The sequence below is a fragment of the Schistocerca piceifrons genome, chromosome 1 (genome assembly GCF_021461385.2).
Source record: "Schistocerca piceifrons isolate TAMUIC-IGC-003096 chromosome 1, iqSchPice1.1, whole genome shotgun sequence".
In the NCBI taxonomy this organism is placed as follows: Eukaryota; Metazoa; Arthropoda; class Insecta; order Orthoptera; family Acrididae; genus Schistocerca; species Schistocerca piceifrons.
In genome coordinates this window covers 723,652,144-723,679,025 of record NC_060138.1, presented here as the reverse complement: position 1 = coordinate 723,679,025, position 26,882 = coordinate 723,652,144, and the positions used below count along the sequence as shown (strand labels likewise).

At 40.5% G+C, this 26,882-nt stretch overlaps 1 protein-coding gene across 1 annotated transcript in view; it reads left to right on the top strand.

Moving 5' to 3' along the window:
• LOC124772482 (follistatin-related protein 5-like) overlaps positions 1–26,882 on the top strand; it is a 503,208-nt gene that overhangs the window by 23,338 nt on the left and 452,988 nt on the right. The gene's annotated exons all lie outside the window — the stretch shown is intronic.

Sequence of the window (26,882 nt, the reverse complement as noted above, 5' to 3'; positions counted from 1 at the left end):
ATTTGACTCGTGAGCAGGAGGCCCAGGTTCGAATCCTGGTCTTGGTACAGATTTTCAGTCGCCATTTCAGTCTTCATATTAACATTACAGATTTTTGAGAGTTTGAAAGGTCTCTGGAACCATATAATTCGTTTTTGCTGGTGATACAAGTATAGTAATCACATCCAATAAGCAAGAATCAGCTGAGGCAATTGCAAATAATGTATTTCAGAAAATTATTAAGTGGTTTTCTGCAAATGGACTCTCACTAAAGTTTGAGAAAACGCAGTTTATACAATTCTATACAGTAAATGGCATAACACCTTTGATAAATATGGACTATGAACGGAAGTCTGTTGCTAAGGTAGAATACTCCAAATTTCTAGGTGTGTGCATTGATGAGAAATTGAATTGGAAGAAACACACCGATAATCTGCTGAAACGGATAGGTTCAGCTACTTATGCTATTAGGGTTATTGCAAATTTTGGTGATAAACATATGAGCAAATTAGCTTACTATGTCTATTTTCAATCACTGCTTTCATATGGCATCATATTTTGGGACAATTCGTCACTAAGAGGGAAAGTAGTCATTGCACAAAAGCGTGTAATCAGAATAATAGCTAGCTAGAGCCCACCCAATATCACCTTGCAGACATTTATATAAGGAACTCGGTATATTCACAGTACCTTCACAATACATACATTCACTTACGAAATTTGTCATTAATAACCCATCCCAAATCAAATATGAGAGAGAAGTGCGTAGCTACAACACTAGAAGAAAGGATGATCTTCACTATTCTCGATTAAATCTCACTTTGACACAGAAAGGGGTGAATTATGCTGCCACAAAAATCTTTTGTCATTTGCCAAATAGTATTAAAAGACTGACAAATAGCCAACCAACATTCAAAAGCAATTTCTGAATGACAACTCCTTCTACTCAATAGATGAATTCATAGATATGAAGTAGTAACTACAAATCATCATCATCATCATCATCATCATCATCATCATCATTTAAGACTGATTATGCCTTTCAGCGTTCAGTCTGGAGCATAGCCCCCCTTATAAAATTCCTCCATGATCCCCTATTCAGTGCTAACATTGGTGCCTCTTCTGATGTTAAACCTATTACTTCAAAATCATTCTTAACCGAATCCAGGTACCTTCTCCTTGGTCTGCCCCGACTCCTCCTACCCTCTACTGCTGAACCGATGAGTCTCTTGGGTAACCTTGCTTCTCCCATGCGTGTAACATGACCCCACCATCTAAGCCTGTTCGCCCTGACTGCTACATCTATAGAGTTCATTCCCAGTTTTTCATTGATTTCCTCATTGTGAACACCCTCCTACTAGTACCTGCAATCAAAAAAATAATTAATTAATTATTTTGAGTAAAGAAAACTTATGATAAAGTTACTCGTTCCACATCATTACGAAATGTCATATTCATTATCTGGAACAAGGATTAATGTATTTCTGACACGAAAATATTCTAAAACCGAAGATATATTATCTGAAGGTGGTCAAACACTTAGTGAATTTCCCATTTTAAAATCTTGGGGAGGGGGGGGGGATAGATGGGGAGCTGTCATGGTTATATCACGTTCAACGTCTCGTACTGAAACTAAATGCTGCCACCTTCATTATGAGAATTGCCATCGTTGTCATTGACACTGAAACACGAACCCCTGCTTGCTTTGCTAACTTTCATTCTACTGTCTTGTCAGGTGTTGTATTTTTGGGCGACGCTGTGCACCCTTAAAGGTTGGTAGGTGGATTCTAGGGAGGGGACCAAACAGTGAGGTCATCGGTCCCATCCGGTTAGGTTAGGGAGTCGGCCGTACCTTTCAAAGGAATCATCCCGCCATTTGCCTGAAGCGATTTAGGGAAATGACAGGAAACCTAAATCAGGATATCCGGACGCGTGTTTGAACGTCGTCTTCCCGAATGCGAGTTCAGTGTGTTACCTACTGCACCATCTCGCTCGGTGAACTCATAAAGAACATTGTTAATCCACAAACGGGCGGTCAAACATCTGCGTTGTCATTTCGCCAACTTTATGCAGGCTTTCGTTCAGGTGTCTTGGGATTGTAATTCTGCCGCCCCTGTACACAAATTCCATCACGGGATTTGTTGATGACAATGTTGACCCAGTCAGAGAAAACATCAATACCAATACAGTGAAGACGAAAAAAAGGTATACACTTGGAAAATCTTCCTTAAGCTCTGTAAAGTGTGATTTTATTTTCAATAAATTTTCAGCACAGCTGAAAAAGTCAGTGATAAAGTACACAAAGCGGAAAGCTATCCTTGTGGCAGACTCTTTCTATTCTGTGCAGGAGTTCATAGCAGTAGTTGATAACTTACCTCTGCAACGTTATTTACGTTTACATTCTATTTTTCGTGTTTTATTAAGTGTTTAATTCATCGTTTATAAATTTTCTGATGAGTAATCTGTAGAACATATACTGGCTCATTCGTTGACCAAGTATATTTGATTCGGACTGTGATAGGGAACTTAAAAAGAAACAAAATAAAATAAACACTTGATACGCCATTAGGGAAAACTTGGCGCCGGACGCGCTGGCTCGAAAAAACGGCAGGCTCTGAAGAAGCTAATAATGCAGGGTCGTTTTTTTTCTTTTTTTGCCTACATTACTCGCAGGGTAATTTATCATTTTCCCTATAATAAAAAGAGAAATTTTGGCCGTTTTGTTAAACGATCTTCCTTTCTCACATTTTCAGAATTTTATTCCGCATTATTACGCGATAAGATTTTTTTCTCTTATAATGGTTACAATGTTTGAAGTGAAAATATTAGTAACATTAAGGGACGCTTATCGTTTGTAGCCAGAAACAGTTGACACCCATCAAATTTACGGAGTATTTAGCCTGGTTAGCGAATTATTGGCCTCATTAGTTGCGACTTTAAACGGTTTAAAAACGTTTATTTTTTCGTTCTATGAGGTAATTAAGGGTGGTAATGAGGTGTTAACTGTGTTAAAGTAGATGGTGAAGCTAATGGTACAAGCTCGTTTGTGATGATGGAGTCAATCATATACATAGGGTATTTGGAGTAGAACAGAAACGCCGTCTATGTGAACTTGCAGCAAATGACAATGAAATTAGAATGTTGAATACTTTAATACTTATTTTTTACTTTGCTGCTATGATTACTTACAGTGCACTACAGGTCAAAGCTTACTTGTGATTGTATATCGAACATTGCCAGAATACCAAGAAAGAAATGCATAATGTGTTTCCCTTTTTCTCGTGACACATGCTTTGGCTTTGATTTGATGTAATTCATATAATAGAATGTTTATCCTTACAGAACAGATACCTGGAGAAAAACAACCGAATTATAACATGTGTGATCTGTGACATCAGCACTTTCCCCTTTAAGTACAACGCCAAACGTCTGTCTCCTTCTACCTGGAAAAGTAATTTTTCCTACTCTACAAGATAAGTAGTGTGTGCCTTCTTTTCCGAACCATATCTTGTCGGTGCGAGTTCAGTTCGTATTTTCGTAAAACTTACCGGCTGCTTCCAGACTGTCGAACATTTCCAGTGCTGAATTTGACGTATAATTTAAGTGATTTATCGACCGTCTCTAAACGAAATGTTTGAATTAAATCCCGACATCAACAGTTTCCATCTTCTTTCACTCCCTTCTCGCAGGAAGCCACATTCCTTTACTTTTTTCCACTTTTGATGTAATTTGACAGAAAACTTACTCCAGCTTCTTGAGGAAACTTGGAAAGACTGGCTCGCCAGAGGTAATTGGGAGCGATTTGCCGTTGGCGGCAGCCGCTGTCGCTCGCTACTCGAAGTCTCAACCATAATTTCTGTACGAGGAGTACGGAAGACCACCGTCAAACTCATCGTTGGCGGGCTTGTTTCTAATTGCGTTCTAAGCTAGATGTAATAAAACGTGTGTCAGAGAAATGCAAGGAATTTAATGATGTTATTGATGGATAAAAGCTAAAACGTCATTCAGTTCGATGGACGTTTCCAAAGGACAAAATTAACACTTTATCATCTCCATGTTACCTTCACGGTGGTGGAGTTTCTGAGTTCTGAGTTACTTTGTAAAACTTTTGTCTTTACAGAATTCCATTTGGTGGTTATAAATCAGAAATGTCACAACCTGGTGTTATTTTTTTTCATTCACAGAATATTTACCAATTTAATATTTATGGCGAGCGTTCTATCCGGTATGATAGCACTCTTTAATTACCGAAATGTGAGTAAACATAACGTAATTTATTATCAGGATGACGTCCTTCTCTGTATTCTTCATCGTATAATTAGGCATTATAATTTCGCCACTTCTCCTTTATTTTTCACTTAACGTTCGCTGACATGATTATAATTACATCACAGGGAGACACTGCACAATTATGTCCACCGTCTTGACAGGCAAAACATTGAAGATCTGTGGCCAATGCCACCAGCTTATGATCGCTAACATCCAGCCTTTTCATGACTTTTTCATTTTCACTGTCAAACCTGATTTTTCTTTTAGTACAAAATCACCATTGATTATCTGTTCCTTAACATTCTTAGATTATTCTTAAAAATTTCATCCCTGCACTTTAAATGTAGTAACGTTTCTTAACCAAAACTGATTTCTCACTCCCGTGCAGCAATGTCGGAACAGCAATCATTCTGTACAATTTTTATTTATTTTACTTGCGTGTTTAGTACTTTTGACCCTGTCAATTTTTCCACGTATAACGTGGTACTTGTCCATATTCTTTTGCTCGTCGCTATGTGATCCTGATATACTTCACAAATTCGTTCAAACTTTTCGAGTGTTGTAATATTTTGTTCTTCTTTCTGTCACAAATTCTGATTGTAAGATAGGTTTGATACAGTTCAGCAGTCCTGTCGCTTGACACCGTAACTAGAACTTCCGACGCCATTAACTATCTGTCATACCTGCAACAACGACTACTATAATACGTACCTAATCATTCTGCCTCTTGGTTCAATATATCCTTTAGTAGGAATTTTGTTTTTCTTGTCTTCATTTTTCCTCGATCATTTCACCTGATCTTTAACAGTGTCCTGTCACACCATTTTTCAGAAACTTCAAATTATTTTATTTCTGTCTTTTTGTGCTACCAAGATAGCAAAATTCATCCATCTCTCGACAATATTTGACATTTAGACATCCAGTGAGTTTTGATGCGCACACCATGACCTAGTTCTCTTGTTGTTCATGTGCACATTGTAGTCAGTATCTAGTACACATTCCATTTCCATCTGCGTCCGACTCGTTTCATGTTCATTATAGATTACCACTGGTATGTCAACGGGCAATATTAGCATGTTCACTTTCCATTTGTGACAAACAGCTTCGACATGGTGTTAGTCCCGTACTTTCCTATTATCCTCTTCAGTACACAAAGTAATTAACAGAGATGCCATAGAGTCACTTTTGCTTTGTACATTTCCTGAATTTTGTTCTCGTAGCATGCTGTCATCACTGACCTTTGCAGTCCACTTAACAGTAAATAACATTGATTGTCCCCCTTTCTTTGTGGTTCATCCCACACTACCTGACGACAGATGTCATCAGAAACTCTCCAGATCTGCGAGTACAATATAATATTGACTATTATTTTTTTTCTGAAAAAGAAACGTAAATGAGGTTTGGGTGGTCTGGTTTTCTGCATCAAGAACATTTGCTAGCAGATATGAAGGATCTCGAAAACACTTCTGACATTGTCCAAAGAAAAATATTAACCATGGAACAATGAAATATGTTTATTTTACATAATTGTTTCAGAGCATTATGGCTCCTTTTTAAAATTACACAATTCAATTGAGGTTGTAATTCATCAATTGTATGATTTGAAAATTGAATTATACTACAACGAAACCAGTATGCAGATTATCACATTTGATATAGTAAAGGCTGCAGCATATTCTACCACAGTCGGAAAAAGTTTCAAGATACCCGATACAGGCTCTGCTTTTATGGCCAGCAGTCTTCCGTTTGGGATATCCGCTCTGACCTTATAGCTAGACTAAAAGCTTCTATCTTATGCTGCATTTCTTCTCCTCTCCTTCCAGGCCCCGTGAGTCGTGGCCAGCTGCCAAACCTGGAACAATCGAGTCGGGCTTGCGTAACGTAATCCCACCTAGCCAGGCGGTTTTAGTGGGTGAACTGACGAACTCGTCGCTGCGCAGTAGAAATTCCGTTCCACGTTTCATATTCAGCACTTCTATTACATATCTACAATCACACACAAGAATTTTGTGGTGTTTCTACACAGTTTGCTTGGATCAACTATAAGAAGATATCAGGGTGCTAAGCTCCCTACTCTTCAGTATTGTTCGTATAAGATACGCAAGTTATTTTTTCACGTACATAAACAGCTAAACAGAAAAAGGTGTGGACCACCGTCATGACTTCCCTAATCTGTCTTTTTTATTGGATACTTCTTAATAGTTCTCTTTTGACTAACTGAAATCGTGTCTAACAGCCAACTGTTTTTGTGTAATGGGTGTAAAAGTAAACCTCCGTTCTCTGGGTTTTTCAGTAGATTGCGCCTAGTCGTCAATTGTGAACGGAACGATGTGGCTTTGCTTGCAGTGTTCAGTCAACATGCCTCTAAAGCACATACTAAGCTAAGAAAACTGACACGTTTTTACTTTTCTGCAAGAAGGACTGTCATCGGGTTAAGCTGCCCGTCGAATTAGCGTACACACAGTGATGACAACAGACAATTCCTTCAGACAAAACGTCGAGAACTTACCTCGTAGTGGTCTTCCGTACACAACATCAGTAGCAGATTGACGTCGAAAATAGAACATAACCCGTAACACCACCACCCTATACACCTTAAGGAATCGAACAGGTTCAAATGTCTGATTGCCTTACAGATTAGTTAATGTGGAAAATATTTTACGTTAAGCAAGTATTGGAGAAGAAGTTTGTTAAAAGTTTGAAACTATGTTTAAAGTTTGCTGGATGTCGAAAATTACTCTGCTTATCAAAAATGGATAAATATAGTCTTGGGTAATTTGCGCTCCACTTCAAGTAGAAGCTAGTTTCTCACGAATCTCAGGTGTCTATGACGTCGTATCTCCGGAGCTATGTGTCGTTCAGTGACATAATTTTGCAGATAAAATCAATAGTGCACTGTCCAGTCACACTAACGTGATCGCCTGTGAAAAGCGTGAATGACTGCCTTTTGCGGCGCGGACTACAGCTTGACGTCGAGGAAGAAAGTCAGTGGGGATTTAGAAGGTACCGAGGGCGATATGCATCCATGTCAACTCCAGTGCCATGAACAGCTGCGCTACGGAAAAAATTGGAAATTTGTGGTAAGGACTATGGGACCAAACTGCTGAGGTCATCGGTCCCTAGGCCTACGCACTACTTAATCTAACTTAAATTAACTTACGCTAAGGACAACACACACACACACACACACACACACACACACACACACACACACACATAACGAGCGCGCGCGCGCGCCCGAGGGGGGCTCGAACCTCCGACGGGGAGACCCGCGCGAACTGGTGCAAGGCGGATGAGACCACGCGGCTACACCGAGCGGCAGCTGCGCTACGTTTTTCGGATGAGAATCCATGGCGCGAACAGCCCGATCGAGGTGGTCCCACAGATTCTCGACTGAGCTTAAATACGGGCAAAAAATGGTTCAAATGGCTCTGAGCACTATGGGACTTAACATCTGTGGTCATCAGTCCCCTAGAACTTAGAACTACTTAAACCTTACTAACCTAAGGACATCACACACATCCATGCCCGAGGCAGGATTCGAACCTGCGACCGGACTGAGCGCCTAGAACCGCGAGACCACCGCGGCCGGCTAAATACGGGCAGTTTCGTGGCTAGGATAGTACGGTAAATTCACCTTGGAGCTCTTCGCACCACGAACGAGCAGTGTTACGCGGTGCCCTTCTGACCGGGGCAGAATAAACTGCATGTAAAGGTGGACATAGACCCCCAAGGATTCATGTATACTTGTACTGATACACTGTGCTTTCCAGAACGACGAGATAACCCAGGGAATGCACGACTGTAGCAGGGTGTTTGCGTTCAGACGTGTCACGCCGTACGCGCCAACGAGTTGTAGACACTTGTGAGAAGCGACACTTGTGAGAAACTGGAATGTGGCGACACTTGTGAGAAATCCGGGAAGCTGAGGGACCGGCACAACGTGTGTCGCAAACGCTGCGCCACTACCTGCTCGGCCACTACCTGCTGCCGCTTGGTGTGACTGAGCGCTCGGCCTGTGCCGGCCCGCGCAGCTGCCGAGGGACATTCACAATCCTCCAGTGCAGCTAGGTTACATTATTTCAGCATTTTTTTGGGCAAGGAAGAGTGGCCTTAGTCAAATTAGAAATCGGAGCTGATTTTTCCCCCACGATATCATGTCAACCATTAGTTGCAGCACAGTTATGCGTAAGATCTTTCTTTTTTTGTTCTGATTAAACTTACATGGGGCATAATTTTCACTCAACCTCTTACTTAATGATGTATTTTACAGAAACTATAGAAACCGAAAATGTTTTCCATCTTTCAAACCCTCACCCAAAAATTGATATGATAGGAGTGGCAACCTTTTACCACATATTAAAAGGAGCCAGCTAAAGAATTTGCTTCTCGGCAGAAACTTTTTCTTTAATTATTTCGAAATAAACCTCAATTTTTCCGTACCACGCAGGGAACTGTACTGAGGTTTAATTTGAGTCCTGCTAGCAATTAGAGTTAAGGAATGCAATTTATATATTGAAACAAGATGTATTCGTCGTCCACTCAAACAGACATTGTTTCTAAAATTCTCTACACAAAAATGCTAATTGTGACTGTTAGAAAAGCTATGACTTTTCAGACTTCATTAGTGAATCTTTTACAATGTGCAAGAGACATTTAGCCGACTTTGTGTCGTTTCCAGGGAACACCACGAGGAGGTAGTCTCTCTTTGTCCCGCATTATATTTATTTACAATATTTACAGGATGATTATTTATTTACAATTTTTACAGTAGGGCTATCGGCGTGAACTGAACCCCTTTTCAATATTTACAAGTGTTGCTGTAGCTTCAGCCATTTCCGTTTTATTGTAATTTGTGTGCATAAGCCACGTAAGTAAGAAATGATTTTATATTACCGTCAACTTGGAGTCATGTAAGGGTCTTAGAAGCTACCTCACCTGTCTTAATTGCGGACGTCTTTCTTCTTTTCCCACCTAGGTTTAATACTAGTCGGTGCCCATGATATTTTGCGTCTTCTCTGGGAATTTTTGCTAAGGAGTAAAATTTTGGATGAACCTTCGAAATTAATGTATTTATCCTCCGATTCCATCCTTCTGAAACATTGTTGGTGCGGTGACGCCTTCCTGCGCAGTTCCAGATATCTCTTGGTGTGTCTTCATTATCCAGCCATTGTTCAAAAAAATAGTCGTAAAAATTCTGCAGTTTTTCATTATCTGGCGTGCTCTCCTGGATGCATAGCCACCCATCATCTAACATGTCCAGGGGAATGTGAGCCAAAGCGGAACACAATCTTATGTGAAAACGAATTTCTCCGTTTTACTTGTAGGCAACAACAAGGCCGCAATTCTGCCTCCACAAGCACTGACTGAAATGGTAGTTGCAGCCATTAATCTTTGCATCAGGAAACAAATGTGTTACTGATTGGATGACTGCACCTTCAAAATCCATCATGACAGCTGCAGGATTTCATCCAGGTACGTTGCTCTCAACAGCTGTGAAAAAGCTATCGTACGTTTCTCGCCTTTTATTGGGTAGAAAGGCATACACTGTTGAAACTTTGTTTCCTCCTCAGAACTAGAAATATCGGCATGAACAATAAATAACTGTCCAAACCGCTTGCTGGAGCTTTTGAACGTTCCATCGACTAAGAACGAATTGCAGTCTGTTAAACAGGATTTCCCCCTTTCACTGGCGAACACCAATAACCTATCATTTGGTCCTCTGTCGTAGCTTGAAAGTAAAAATTTGCTCCCATCATTCATTATCAAATGATGTTCTTCCAGAAATATTCCTGCAGCACCGGTCGGATCTTGTGTAGATCCCACGCTTTTTCTCTGATTTGTTGCAGCGATCGTTTTGCACTCTTGTGTGATGGCAATGATGTGACGATGCAGTATTGAATTGCGGTGTGCTACCTTTTCGGTGTCCCTGTAGACCGCCCGCTACCTGTTCGGCCGAGTCTCCTCACAAATGTCGCTCCTCACAAGTGTCGCAACCCCCGCGCCAACGGCTATCTGCCCGATGGAGCATAAAATGTGAGAAGTCCACGTGTCACCACTCAGTGGACTTGCATTTCTGTTACTGGCGTGTACAGTCCAGTCTTCGTCGCTGATGAACAGCAGTCAGCATCGGTACACGAGCCAGGCATCTGCTGCGGAGGCCCACAACAAAAATCTAATTATAACGGGGTATAGAATTAGCTTTTTAACTTTTATCAATAATTTTTTATATTTTCATTAAGCTGCAGACATTCCACGTCCTTTCCCAGTGATTCAACTAATCTCCCTCCTTCACCTTTACTATCTTGTTAGCTGTAACCTGATTCACAGGTCCTATCCCAAACAAAGGCTGCAGCATACATGCTTGCTGCTTAGTTAAAATCAGATTTACTTTTGATGTCCTACATCGCAACTATTAATTTCTTCTCTGTATACAACGTACAGCATTTATCTCTACCCATAATATCTTTTCTAGTACATTATTCCCCCAAATCCCTTACCATCCAGTTACCCGAATCCAGTACGATCGCAATCACCGAGAGGAAATCCCTTTATCAGCAAGTACATGCAACCCACACACTGTATTATTATAAAAAAATGTTTGTGTTCCTCTCGTGAGTAAAACAAAGGCTAAAAGGTGATAACTTGAACTTGGCCGACGTTTCGCAAGCAACGAGAATGTACGTAAGCGCAAAAACTATCGCACAATCAACTTTATAGATCATACGTTCAAGTAATGAGGGTAGCATAAATGAGGCCCATAGGTATTATGAAAGTGGATGTATGGATGTGTGTGTATGTATGTTCTATACCTCGTGCTAAATGACTCCACCGCTTTCAGCCAAACTTGGTACACATATGCCTTACTGTCAGGTGACAATCGTTTTGGGAGAAGAACTACGTACCTATCAAAGGAGTTGGGCTAGGGACGAAAAAGGAGAGTATCCCACGAATCGTGAATTCCCAGATTTTATAATGAGAGCTTTTAGCAACTTGTAACAAACTTTACACATAATATACAACCTTTGCTACATTTTTTCTTCCTGACAATCCCTAAAAATGTTTATCACTTACTAATTTACCGCTGTTCATGCAGTCTTGAAGCAGTGCATAGTTCATCATATCTTCACCACTAACTGTATTCACGACACATCTTACAGACAGTATTCACTTATATATCACTGAATGCAACTATAAAATTATATCATTCCATGACGCATAGATCAGGAGATATGACGTCGTACACATTAAGCACGAGGCCAGAGGCTGCGTAGTACGGGCGTGGTCACACAGCTATAAACAAATACCTGGGCAGCGCCGGGTTTCTCCTCTAGTTAGATAGCTGCGACCACTAAGCAGAAGTATTGAAGGAATACTGCTATTCTGATCACATAATAACGGGTGACTGCTAAATGAAGGAAGATATGAGAAGCAGACAAGCACAGCCAAAGACAGAAATCGCGACTAGAAGAAGTCTGTTAATAGTAAACGTGGGCCTTAACTTGAGGACGACATTTCTTAAAATGTTCGTTTGGATCATATTGTATGAAAGTGTGACAACGGACCGTTGGGAAACTAGAAAATAAAAGGATCATGCATCTGAGATGTAGTTTTATAGGAGGACTAACTTAGCTCTCGTTGCTTCGCTCGCGTACACTGTAGGTTCCCAAGAGGTTTTCCTTGTCCATAGATTTCTAATTGAATTTGTATGTTATTCACAAATTGCAACACCTTCTAAACATTTCACTCTAATGAAGGCCACAGAAGCACGGTCTTTTTCAAATTTATTTCTGACCAAAACGCGATTTTGGCAGCTGGTGTCCAAGGGCTTGGTTAATCATGCTTTTCGCCTTTAAGACGTAATATTTCCATAGAAACTTGCACCCCTTAACACATATTTCTCCACGTCTATACCAGAAGTGAAATATATTAAACTTTAAATGTTCTTTAATGTAACGAAATCTTTTCTTAAAAAATTTCTGCCTCTATTTCAGCCCCCTAGGGTTGAACTTCAAGAAAACGTGAATGACGTATTTTCTTTATTTTTGTCGTTGAAGGCAAATACAAATTTTCGTAGTTTCAGCTTTGAAAATGCTTTCGCAATGAAATAATTTAATAAAAATTTTCATACACTATTTCACTCCCTTAGCTCGCTGAATTTCCAAAAACACTGAAACACGATTTTTTTTTCTAACCGAAAAGCCAAATACTAATTTTCATAGACGTATCTTCAAAAATACGTCATTAGTTCTTTAATAATGATTTATTTACAAAAGAAACTTTCAACCACTATTTCGTCCTCACATGGGTACATTTCTAAAAATGCTGAAACATGCATTTCTGACCGAAAAAACCAGTTTCCCTACGTCTAACTTCAACACTATCTTAATAATGACATATTCACGAAAAACATTTCATCCCCTATTTCACCTTGCCAGGGGTGGAATATCGAAAAATCCCTTCTTAAACGACGTCTACAGCAGGTCGGGATGGCCGAGCGGTTCTAGGCGCTTCAGTCTAGTACCGCGCGACCGCTACGGTCGCAGGTTCGAATCCTGCCTCGGGCATGGATGTGTGTGATGTCCTTAGGTTAGTTAGGTTTAAGTAGTTCTAAGTTCTAGGAGACTGATGACCTCAGATGTTAAGTCCCATAGTGCTCAGAGCGATTTGAACCATTTTCGACGTCTACAGTATAAGATCAAGTCTATCTTCAATTTTGAAGTTTGTTTCCTTACCAATTTGCGCTGGGCGATGATGAATCAGTCAGTAAGGACATAGTCTCTTATATATACAGAAGTTAATTGGGTTGACTGATAGTAAATGGGGTAGTTCCTCGCAGAATCAGCACGTAAACGGATGTGTGAAAAACTGTAATTAAAAGAAGCGGCAGGAATGATAAGTCACGAGTTAAGACATGGTAGGTGTAGTGTAGGAAATTGTAGAAGATGAATGTTGTAGGGCAAAACACATATTGAAATATATCCCACAAATAATTGAGGAATGTGGCAGTAATACTCTGCGATGTGGCCATTGGGAAAGGAAATTGGGCGGGCTACATCAAACCAGTCTGAAGACTGAAAACGAAAAAATAAATTAAAAATATAATTTTTTGAAAGTACAATGTGTGACGCGTCTTATAGACTAGAGGTAGAAACCGATTCAAGATGTTAGAGACGCAACTGCCCATTGCACACACACACTAGCGTGTGACGTTTCGTACCGGAGCCTTTGTAGCGACAGAGCCAGCCCGCAAACTGTCGCTGAATGCTTTACGGAGCGTTGCCCTCGGCGCTAGCCATGACACCAGTATACAGGAGGACAGGGTTGCAGAGCATCACACCAGTGCACAGGGGGAGCGGGTTGCAGCCACAGCCGGCCGCAGGCGAGCACGCGTGCCCTTTGTGGGCTGCGGCAGGAGATTAGCTGTCCTCCTCCTCCTCTTCCCTCCCCTCCTCCCCCCTACCCCCCCCCCCACCCCTCCTCACAGCAGCCGGCATGGCCCGCGTGGGCGGCTCGCCCGCGACCTCTCGCCCTGCAGTCGCTTCCTGCCATTTGACGTCCTCGCTAGTAAGCTCGCCGCCTCGGGGACCCATTCCACATCAAGCATCCGTTGCAATGTGCAGGGGCTCAAACAGATGCTACGACGAAAGAAAATGTGTTAATTAAATGCTTGTCCCAGACAAAACGGATTTCGGACAAAAGCACTCTGGTTGTAGAATTCCTGCTAGATTTTGAACAGAAATTGTCTACGAAAGTGAGTCCAGATGTGCCCTAAATTAAGAATCACATCCCTCTAAATACAATTTTATAGACCCGTAAATCAAGTTTGTGACAAAACCTGTCTGCAGCGAATTTGTTGAAGTTACCTAGACAGTAAACACTTTCTTCCTTGACCGACTTACATTGGCCATTACAATAGAAAATTCGATTTAAGTGAACAGGAGCATTCACTCCAAAATGTGTAAAGTAATGTGGCTTCTTGTCGTTTGCAGTGAAGTACCGGGTGATCAAAAAGTCAGTATAAATTTGAAAACTTAATAAACCACGGGATAATGTAGATAGAGAGGTAAAAATTGATACACATGCTTCGAATGACATGGGGTTTCATTAGAACCAAAACGAAGGATTGCGCTCCACCCCATATTGCTAGACGCGTGAAAGATCTCTTGCGCACGTCGTTTGGTGATGATCGTTTGCTCAGCCGCCACTTTCGTCATGCTTGGCCTCCCAGGTCCCCAGACCTCACTCCGTGCGATTATTGGCTTTGGGGTTACCTGAAGTCGCAAGTGTATCGTGATCGACCGACATCTCTAGATATGCTGAAAGACAACATCCGACGCCAATGCCTCACCATAACCCCGGAAATGCTTTACAGTGCTGTTCACAACATTATTCCTCGACTACAGCTATTGTTGAGGAATGATGGTGGACATATTGAGCATTCCCTGTAAAGAACATCATCTTTGCTTTGTCTTACTTTGTTATGCTAATTATTGCTATTCTAATCAGATGAAGCGCCATCTGTCGGACATGTTTTGAACTTTTATATTTTTTGGTTCTAATAAAACCCCATGTCATTCCAGGCATATGTGTCAATTTGTACCTCTCTATATACATTATTCCGTGATTTATTCAGTTTTCAAATTTATACTCACTTTTAGATCACCCGGTACGTTGGACCCTATCACAGATACAAGACCTCGAATAAGCACAAATTCCATAGAACTAAGTAAAGTTTATCTGCCAGCTGCATCAATACCAGCACCTACTCTAATACTGTGAAAAAGGCAAGGGAATTCGGAGTAAAATTCGTAGTGACTACTACTCTTGTTGATATTAATTGCAGTAAGATATCCCTAAGGATTCTACCAACTCCTGAATGCAAGGACTAAGTTTCATACCAAATTGTCGTACTCCGACTGCTGAGTACAAGTAAGCATAATTCGTCTAAACAGGAAAAACAGTGGCAAGGAGAACTGATTTTAAAGAATACTTCATGGTAAATCCATGTAATTGACTCCCAGAACGTAATTCAATCACAGTAGTATGTATAATACTGTATAAGTGCTAAGGCAACACACGACTCACAGATTTCCAATACATAAGAAAATCTAACGAAGCGTAATTTTTATAATTTGCAAATTATTAACAAAGCTGCATTAATAGTGGATATGCCACAACTGATTACCATTTGGATAATTAATAGCAAACAGATTCTTTACTGAGGCTCGAAATATAGCTAGAAGCAATATATAAAAACGAATCTCTATACAGTGAGTAACAAGTATAAGTGCCAATATTTCTACTGATGACTGAGGATAGTATACCGAACAACATTACATGAGTATCTACATCATTTGCAGACTTAATAGTCTGTTCAAGAATTACAAGAGAAGAAGGTATACTTGGAAAACGCCGGAAGTTACCGAAAGGTCCCAGACAGAGATTCCGAAATCGGATATTGGATTGTAAGCGTACCGAAAAGCAGATATAGACACACATCACAATTTAGTAGTGATAAAGACTAGATTGCAGCTTAAGAGACTAGTCAGAAAGAATCAATGTTCAAAGAAGTGAGATACGGAAGTACTAAGCAATGAAGGAATAAGCTTGAAGATATTTGAGGCTTTAGATATTTCGAAAAGGAATGGTTCAGAAATCAGTTCAGTTGAAGAGAAATGGACATCTGTAAAAAGGGCGAGCACGAAAGTTGGAAAGAAAAAACATAGGTACAGAGAAGGTAACTGCTAGGAGGTCATTAGTAAAAGGCAGAAACACTTCAGTTTATCGATGAAAAAAGGAAGTACAAAAATGTTCAGAGAAAGTCACGTAGGAATGAAATAAAGTGCAAGGAAGCTAAGGTGAAATGGCTGCATGAAAAATGTGAAGAAACTGAAAAATAAATTATTGTAGGAAGGACTGACTGGTCATATAGAAAACTCAAAACAACCTTCGGTGAACTTAAAATCCAGAGTGGTAATATTAAAGAGTGCAATAGGAATTCCATTGTTAAGTGCGGAGAAGAGAGCCGATAGATGGAAGTAGTACATTGTAGGCCCTTATGAGGGAGAAAACGTATCTGATGGCGTGATGGAAGAAGAAGCAGCTGTAGACGGGGAAGAAATAGGGAATCCAGTGTTACAATCAGAATTTAAAACAGCTATGAAAGACTTAAGATCAAATAAGGCTGAACGAATAGGTAATATTCCATCAGACTTTTTAAAATCGTTGGAAGAAGTGGTAAAAGAAACGAATGAATGAATGAATGAGCGAGTGAGTCTGGTGATATATCATCTGACTTTCGGCAAAACGTCGTTCACACAATTTCAAAGATTGCAAGAGACGACAAGAGCGAGAATTATCGTACAATCAGCTTAGCTCACACATCCAAGTTGCTCACAAGAGTAATACAAGGAAGAATGGAAAGGAAAATTAGAAAATTGAGAATGCGTTAGATGACGATCAGTTAGGCATTAGGAAATGGAAAGACCCAGAGTGGCAATTCTGACGTTACGTTCGATAACGGAAGCAATTACAAAGAAAAATCAAAACACGTTTATGGGAATTTTCGATCTGGATAAAGCGTTCAAAAAGGCCAAATGGCGAAATTGTTCGAAATTGTAAACTATAGAGAATGACAGGATAATACACAGTATCTACAAGAGCCATGAGTGTAAGACGGATAAGTAGTTTTTCAACCCTTCTGCTGTTCTATCTATATATCGAAAATCAATGACGGAAATATAAGGAAGGTTCAAGAGTGGAATTGAAATTCAGAGTGCAAGAATATCAGTGGTAAGGTTCGCTGATGTCATTTCTTTTCTCAGTCAAAGTGAAGAAGAATTGCAGGAATTGTTGAATGGAATGAACAGACTAATGAGTACAGAATATGGACTGAGACTAAACCAAATAGAGGCGAAAGTAATGAAAAGTGGCAGAAACGAGAACAGCGACAAACGTAACATCAGAAATGGTGGTCACGAAGTAAATGAAGTTAGGGATTCTGCTACCTAGGTATCAAAATAAACCAAAACAGTCCGAGCGAGGAGGAGGACATAACAAGTAAACTAGAACTGCCAAAAAGAGCATTCCTGCCTAAGAGAAGTCTACTAGTATCAAACATAGACCTTAATTTTAGGAAGAAATTAATGAGAAGGTACGTTTGATGCACAGCATTGTACGGTAATGTAACATGGACTGTAGAAAAACTGGAACAGAAGAGACTCGAAGCATCTGAGATGTGGTGCTATGGAAGAATTTTGAAAAATATGTGGACTGGTAAGGAATGAGGAGGTTCTCCACAGAATCTCCGAGGAATGGAATATACGGAAAACACTGATAAGAAGAACGGACAGAATGGTAGGACATTTGTTAAGACATCAGGGAAAATTTCCACGATGCTAGAGGGAGTTGTAGAGGGTAAAAACTATTGGAGAAAGCAGACAGTGGAATACATCCAGCAAATAATTGAGCACACAGGTTGCAAGTGCTGCTCTGAGACGAAGAGGTTGGCAAAGGAAAGGAAATTTGGCGGGTCACATCAAATCTGTCTGAAGACTGTTAACTCAAAAAATCAAGATCAACAAAGCAATAGTAGACTGTAGAAAAAAGGATTGCCCCCCCCCCCCCCCCCAAGCAAGCTTGCTGGCTCCATTACTGTTCGATATTTACACTTATAACCAACCATTGCCCTACAACCCAAGTTATTTTATCCATGCAGAGGACCTTGCACTAGCTTGTCGGGGTGCAACCTTCTAAGAGGTAGAACTCACATTTGACAGCACTGTAAAGAATCTTGGCACATACACAAGGGTAACGATCTAAAGCCAAATCCATTGAAACATCCCCTTAGAAATATTTATGAATGACTGTGCTGATAAACCCCTTACGTTATTTGATTTTCAAACAGCTGAGCAGAACTGAACGTACTCAGAAATTTCGCTCTTTACTTATTCTGATCAACACTAAACTGACACACAATATATTTAGCGCAACGCAATCTCACTTTCAAAAATCCCTACAAAAGAATGGCCCTGACTAACAATAACCTATACCTTTCATGAATCACTTACCTCACAAAAATCTTCGATAATCTAACTACTGCAATACAGCGAGCGCCAATACTGCCAGCTAAATAAAAGATTCTAACTACTGAAGTCACTAACTACTGATAGGCATAGTTAGCAAATGAAAGATTTTGATAAAGAACAAACAATGTATTTACCTTAATAGTGTTCAAAAGTCATTATATATATATATATATATATATATATATATATATATATATATATATATATATCAATTCATGACAGCCAGTCTTACAAATTTACTGTCTCTGATGGACACACGTCCAGATCATCCGCTCTCAAAACTCCGCCATCTCTTTCCCCGCATCCACCACTGCTGGCGGCTCACCTCCAACTGCGCAGCGCTACGCGCTGTTAGCAGCCAGCTGCCCAACACTACAATAGCGACTATTTCAACAATACTAACCAGCTACAGACTGCACACAGCACAGCCAGTGATTTTCATACATAGCGCTACGTGGCGTTACCAATATAAATACCTAAACAGCTTACTTACACCATCAAAATTCCAACTTTGTGCTTCCTGTGTCTGGAATAAACAGGCTTTAACGAAATTAATGTCTCCTGGAATGGGAACGCTTTTGGAACACTGTTTCATGTGGAAATGTCTGTGGGACACTGATCCCTTCCCCACAGTATACACTGTTCCAGCATCAAGTATAATGTAAGTGCCAGAAACAACATTTTGAGGAAGTTATGTGATAGAAAATGTGGTACGAAACCTCAAGTTCTCCAGAACCACAGATTGGTCTCTTAGCTCCCTTGGCGGAGAATATGCACCCTCTGATGGAGCTTCACGTCAAAGGAGACAAAGTTCGAGGGTGGCAAAGAACAAACAGTGAGCCATATGTGCCAGTGCTCTCTCTGCTCATTTTCATGCTCACAACTAGATCTACTACTTGCCAGTAACAGGAGCTAAGTCTTGAAGAAAGATTATCTGAATGTAGATTTGGTCATTTCATTTGTCTTGTTAATCTTGTTTCGTAATCTATGTACACATAACTATGATTGTTATGTAATCACGTATACATTTAGTTGTATATATTTATCACGCTTTTGCCATGAAAATATAAAAAATTAGAAGAATTCTGCTATTTGGGATCTAGGTTACCCAAGGAGGAAAAGATCATCACCGTGCAATATCCTCTTGTATCAAATATTGACCTATGTCGACGAAATGATTTTGAAACTGTATGTCTGGAACTCACAATTGTGCTAAAGATAACTGTGGGCCATGAGAAAGTTAAATAATAATAACTGTGCCAAAAGTGAATTTGATCCGGCTAAACAAGTACGAAATGAGTATCCACTAAAAAGAATAGGAGAGAAATAAGTGTATAGAAAACATTTGACAAATGAAGGGACAGTATAACTCGTGTCACAATCTACAGAAATTAGTACTGGGTATAGCAGTTCCAGTGGGAGAAGACTAGAGGCAGAGAACAGAATTGATTCGAATACAACAGATTATTTATCGATGATGTTTTTTGTATAATTTGCAGATGTGTGGCGTTACCTTGCCACATTTGATGCCTAGCTAGTACACAGTCTGAAATATGAAATGTATATTTTTGTATGTATCATTATAAAATATTCCAGGTCGCATTCTCTTCCACTTTTGTTTATAACAATTTCGCTGGTTATGTCAGTTCTTGAATAAAGTATATTTATTACAGACATCAGAGAAAATCCACTGGGTTTCGGTACCAGTGAAATATGTACTTGTCAAACATCAACGTCTCTCTTTTCATTGAGGGATGTACTTTTCGCATTAACTGTGTTGAGTTCCTGTTTCAAATGTGAATTTTGTGATTTGCTCTACGTCCAACTTCATATATTGTAATCAACTGCGAGATCGCGTTGGCTCTAGAACATGTCAGTTTTTTTTTTATTCTGCAGTTATCTCAAACCAGAGCAATTACAAAAATTGACTGCAATCAGATACGTTGTTTGGCGCCGACACAACGGATTTCGAGCACCAGTTCCAATCAGCTACATTAAACCACTGTCACGGCCGCATCACGCCACGTCACAAATCTGATGGAACGCTGCGGGCCTGATGCGGAAAAAAAGGGAAATCTTCTCTGTCGTGCCGAAATAGACAGACAAATTTTTCAGTAGCTATGGTGTTACAGAATTTAGAGGCACATGCAACCAGTGCTCCATGTGGACTCTGTCTGTGAAATGCGTTGTTAATGGAGGTAGTAGTAAAGAAGTAATTAAAACATCCTGCATGATTCCGCAGTTTTGCAGGCATCTCAGTGTTCATGACGTCATATCTCCTTAACATGAGTTGTAGAATGATAAATTTTTACAAGTACATTCAGTGGTAAATGTGCATGTTACGTACAACAGGTAAATTAAAAGGTAGTTACTGATGTGGCAGTTTTACTGCAGGAACTGCGAAAATGTAGTAAGCGAAAAACGTTTTTCCTTGCACCATTTTGTGAGTGTTGTCAGCAAGAAAAAGTCTCGTAAAGCTTTAAAATCATGTGCAAAGTTGGTTGTAAATCAGTAAGTGCTCTCTTTCTCATATCATGGACGAATATAGTCTGGTTTTCTGTGCGTCGTGAGCTAAGTTCTTTTTTTCCTCCACCCACGCCACTTTGATAGCTTGTTCTCTGCAGAAAGTGTGTGATTGTACCAACTCTGCTTGAAATCGATCAAGTCGTTTAGGACGAAATGTGGAACATGCATGCATATATACATACATAAATACAAATATTTTACATATGTTTGACATTACGTCAGTCATTATGGGGCGATCTGAAAATCATAAAAGTCTTGAAGAATCAAGTTTGCGTAAATATTCAGCAATTCTTTTTATTGCTATGAACGGTTTCGACAGTTCTACGCTGTCATCATCGGATCCTATGATGACAGCGAAGATATGTCGGAACCGGGCATAGTAATAAAAAGAATTGCTAATTGTCTTGGCAAACTTGATTCTTCAAGACAAATACATATTTATTTTTATTTTTATTTTTTTTGTGAGCGTATGGATAGCAACACATTTGCTACATCCTGACAGTCTTTTGTTCCATTATGTAGTAAGAAACTAAAAGAAACATTTTAAGGCTTTTTCAGGTAGCTTTCTCAATGCCATGTAACATTACAGTCAACTGCTTGTCTTTTAAAGCTCCTGTATTTGTGGGTCAGTGAAGATACTATCTTTGATTTTAGATTCACTCAGTCATGAGAATCTTTCCCTTAAATCCATTCAGACCTAAACGCTGTGGTTCATTTTCAACACCACATTTTTTATGAGACCTAATGTTTGAGTAAAGCAGATTTCTCCTTTGTGGGTCAACTAGTGGTTCATGTAAAGTATTTTTCTCACCTAGCTGTAGCGAATTTCTTCCAGACCAGACATATTTGGTACAGACACGTGCACGAACCCTACTATAGACTTTCTATACGATTCACATATCAAACAATAACATGTAATCGTAACCTCATTGTGTACCTCGTAGAAGTGCAACAACCTCAAGGTCACCACAAATCGGCCAATTTCAAGTAAATGTTTTATATTTCCTTAATACTCTTTCGTAAGAACAATAACCCAATTTCGACTGAAGAAAATGTACGTACGCTGACATTAAACGTTTTCTATTTTCGTTTATAGTTGAAAACATTTGTAAAACAATACGCAGAACGAAGTTTCAATTTTCTTTGTGATATTAGTCTTCAACAAAATGCAGTTAGTAAGAGTCGCATCACTTTCCACGATCGCAGGTTCCAATGCTGATTCGGGCATGGATGTGTGTGATGTCCTTAGGTTAGTTAGGTTTAAGTAGTACGAAGTCTAGGGGACTGATGACTTCAGATGTTAAGTCCCATAGTCCTTAGAGCCATTTGAACCATTTTGCATCACTTTCAATGAAAAACTCGAGATTCTAATAGCTTTTTGAAGCACGTCACAGCGAAAGACTCCGAGATCAGGGAATTGATAAGAACTTATTTCACGACATTTAGATTGCACAGCAGCGTGGTATTATTTATGCCTGTGGTCAATTATAGAATCTAATAGAGACTTGCAAAAGTCCCAGTAATTTTATCAGCGGGAGTTTATTCATCCAAGCGCGATAAGTAGCTTGAGGTTCGTGATATCAGTTCAGAAATAGCACAATGCTCAAGAAAAACAACGTTGACATGAATTCAAAAACACTATTGCCGTCTGTTATCTTAGAGTTCAATTCTTGTGTCTTTCACTTCTTTCAGTGCAGGAGCTAGTTCTGATACACACGTTTTCTTACTGTACTCCAGTGCTATAGCTGGAAAAATAATTTTATGTTGTCCCTTTCTAATCCCTGTTAGGACCTCCTTTAAAGTAAGAAAGAATTGAGGTTTTAGATCCCGTCGACAGCAAGGTAATTGAGAGACGATGCAAAATCTGGGACTGAAGACGGACAGGCATGTGAACTGGCCACGACCTTACTGGCCACGACCTTTTCATGGCAACTGGCCCGGCATTTTCCTCAAACGAATTAAGCATACCATGGAAACACCTGTCAGAGCGGCTTTGCGGGGTTGTGAACAGTCTTCCCCCTGACACCTCATTTATTATTCTGTCAAACGTATACAAATGTAACAGAAGCGAAAATACATTACGGTTACCGCAGTCGTTGAAACGACCAAAATGTTATTCAAAGAATTGTTAAGTGGTACTTTGAAAATGGAATTATCGTAAAAATACATTATAATCAGTTTATATAGCAAAATAGTATAAAAGTAAAAATTAATGTAGCGCATGGAGTCGGTAAATGGAGCATAAAAAAACCTTTTAGGAGCACGTATTGATGAAAATTTGAACAGGAAGGCCGATACTAGCTTTCGGTATTCCTGTAATTGCTAGTTTTGGAAACGAACAAATCAAACAGCCCGACACTTTCCTTAAACGGGTTACACAAACCATGGAAACATGGTTCAAATGGCTCTGAGCACTATGGGACTTAACATCTATGGTCATCAGTCCCCTAGAACTTAGAACTACTTAAACCTAACTAACCTAAGGACATCACACAACACCCAGTCATCACGAGGCAGAGAAAATCCCTGACCCCGCCGGGAATCGAACCCGGGAACCCGGGCGTGGGAAGCGAGAACGCTACCGCACGACCACGAGCTGCGGACATGGAAACATGTTTTATGTACTTACAGTAATTAATTTCTTCTGACATAATTTTTTGGGTAAGGACATTAGTTACCGAGAAAGCATTGATTTCACAAAATCCAGCAATGACAATAAAATGTGGCGTTGAAACGCAGTCATCGTGTGGACACCTCGTTCGTTAGTCAGATCTTTTTAATGTTCCTTCACTGTACGTATTGACTAAAGAAATTTGTCATAAATAATTTGTCACCTTTTGAGAGCAACAGCGACGTCCACAGCTACATCACTAAAGGAAAAATTTGGTCCGTATTATTCATTACTAAGTTCGTGAATGGCTCAGTAGGGATATCAATATGCATCCGTAAAAAACGTTATTCACTTATCCAATAAGATAAAATGCCTAACGCACAACATAAAGTTTAAATACAGCCAAAAACTATTTCTTCTTACAAACTACTTTTATTTTGTAGAACAATGCTTATTAAAAACAGGTTGCATGTGTAGCCAAATCGAAGTACAAAATTATGTGTGATATGTGAACAGCATTACAGAATAATGTTTCCAGAATAAACTTTTCCTCTGGAGTGGTATGTGCTCTGATTTGAAACAACCTGGCAGATGAAATTGTGTGTCGGACTGGTACTCGAATCTGCCTTCTCGGGTTTCGAATGTGGAGCAGAGGTACAGGTGGAATTAGAGCGATGAGAGCGGGCTCTGAGTTGTGTATGGATAGCTCAGTCTGTAGCCATTATTCCAAGGAATGGCCAAGGTTACAGTTTCGAGTCCTGGTGTGGGAAACAGTTGTTGCGCCACGGTTCCGCCTGTGCAAATTGGACGACATTTGTGACCGACACACATCAATAACTGGTGCACCGGCGCAAAAACGTGTATTCAACAAGCTGACTTTGCTGAAGACGCCATCAGGCGCTTCTAAAACAAGGTGCGTCACCATCACTGTTTCAGAAATGTTAGCAGATCTGGCTAGCATATACTTAGTTCCAGTCATTCACCATCCGCTGGTCATTAGAGGGGGTTCATGCCAGTCTTCTAGCTGAGACGAGTCAGCGAGCAGCTACCACCGGACGTTGTCTTCACCAACCTAAGGTAGCTGTTTGTGTCTGTATGCTGCCGACTAAACGTCTCCCCATCGGTAAACCATTCTCTGGGTGATTATCACCTGCTGCTAGCCGCCTTCCTGGCGGACCTGGGTCTGATCTGTGTGTGAACTCGTAAGGGCCTAAACTGCTGAGATCATCGGTCACTAGAGTTACACACTACTTAAACTAACTTATGCTAAGAACAACACACCCACCCATGCCCGAGGGTGGATTCGAACCTCAGGCGGGAGGGGCCGTGCATTCCATGACATGACGTCTCAAAACGCGCGGCCGGGGTCTCATGGTTCAAATGACTCTGAGCACTATGCGACTTAACTTTTAAGGTCATCAGTCCCCTAGAACTTAGAATTACTTAAACCTAACTAACCTAAGGACATCACATTCATCCATGCCCGAGGCAGGATTCGAACCTGCGACCGTAGCGGTCACGTGGTTCCAGACTGTAGCGCCTAGAACCGCTCGGCCACTCCGGCCGGCTCCCGGGGTCTGATATTGGGCTTTCTAGCTGCCCAGTTGCCATCACCTGAGCGTGTGAACAGCGTCGCTGATTATTGCCCCATGCGGGCAGATGCTGTCGCTATCGACCATCTCCCTGTTTATGTACACAAAACATCACCCATGCTGGGCGGGACGTATGGTTTGATCCTATTTTCCTCAGTACACTTCGTGCTGCGCTGAGCAAGGGAGGAATAGGAGAGCTACAGCGAGCACTGTGCACTATCTGACTCACGGCACTCCACTCCGTTCCCGATTCAGCGCTACGGCTACCGTACTGATGGCATCACCTTGCCGTCTGCCTCCTTCACCTGAGGGAAGACGCCATGTGACGCCCGTCTGCCAGACCTTGTGGACAACAGCACACTTTGCTGGATGAGGACAGCCTATGACACGGGCAGCGTTGGCTGCTTTCGCAGTATCTTATTTGCTGCCGTAGGTTTTTACGAAATAAAGGCATTTTCTCCAACTAGTGTTGTCTTCATGACGAACGTTGCGTGTCACCTACCACCACACCACAGTATCGGCGCCCATGGTGATGAATTGCAGACATCCTGACCTATCAGAGCCAGCCTTACCGACTGCTATAGTGGTCACCCCAGGCGCTATGCAGTTTTAATCGGCCAGGAACTTTAAAACAGTGCAAAATCCGCTGAAGAACGCAAATTTATTCTGGAAATAACTTCCTAGGTTGTGAACAGTGGCGGCCAGTTATGATGTGCTAATATAAATACCGCACTAAAATTACGGCATTTCTCTTCGAAAGCGAGCAGAAATCGCACTAAAATTACGGCATTTCTAGTGAAAGGCTTCTGGTACGAAAATAAAACGGACGAAAACATGTAGCGCTCCCTCCACGGTAACTGGTATCTAGCGCTGATGTGATGATCAGTCGCGTTACAATCAACTAGATATGGGGTGCAGCTGTCTGTTTTCGACTGCGCTTGCTCTGATGTGATGTGATGCCTTACAACCCTATGAGAGATACGTAGCATACGGCACCAGGCCAATAATTTTCTTTGAAGTTGTTTGTAACGTATTGTGCAAGTGTAGAGTAGGAGTAGTTTATGAGGAGTCGACAAATAATGGCTGGTAATTTCTTGCCCGCATTCAATCCCCATTGCTATCAAAAATTTTTTCCTTCATTTTATTTTGTTAAATGATTAATTATGAAATTTAAATACCCTTACACAGTACAACATATATACAGGGTGGTCCATTGATCGTGACCGGGCCAAATATCTCACGAAATAAGCGTCAAACGAAAACACTACAAAGAACAAAACTTCTCTAGCTTGAAGGGGGAAACCAGATGGCGATATGGTTGGTCCGCTAGATTACGCTGCCATAGGTCAAACGGATATCAACTGCGTTTGTTTTAAATAGGAAACCCCATTTTTTACTCGCTGTTGAGAGGAATGTCGTTACACGTATTGCCAAATGCATTGAAGTTGACGGACATCATTTTGAGCCTTTATTGCATTAATGTGGTATTTACAGGTAATCACGCTGTAACACCATGCGTTCACTGAAATAAGTTCACAAAGGTACATGTATCACATTGGAACAACCGAAATAAAATGTTCAAATGTACCTACGTCCTATATTTTTATTTATAAAACGTACATGTTACTAAATATTCATCTAAAATTGTGAGCCATTTGTTTGTGACTATTAAAGCGCCATCTTTCGCAAAGCGAAAAAAATGGTCCAACTAAAACCACTTTCACGTACGACACGAATATGTAATAAAAAATGGGGGTTCCTATTTAAAAAAACGCAGTTGATACCGTTTGACCTATGGGCAGCGCCATCTAGCGG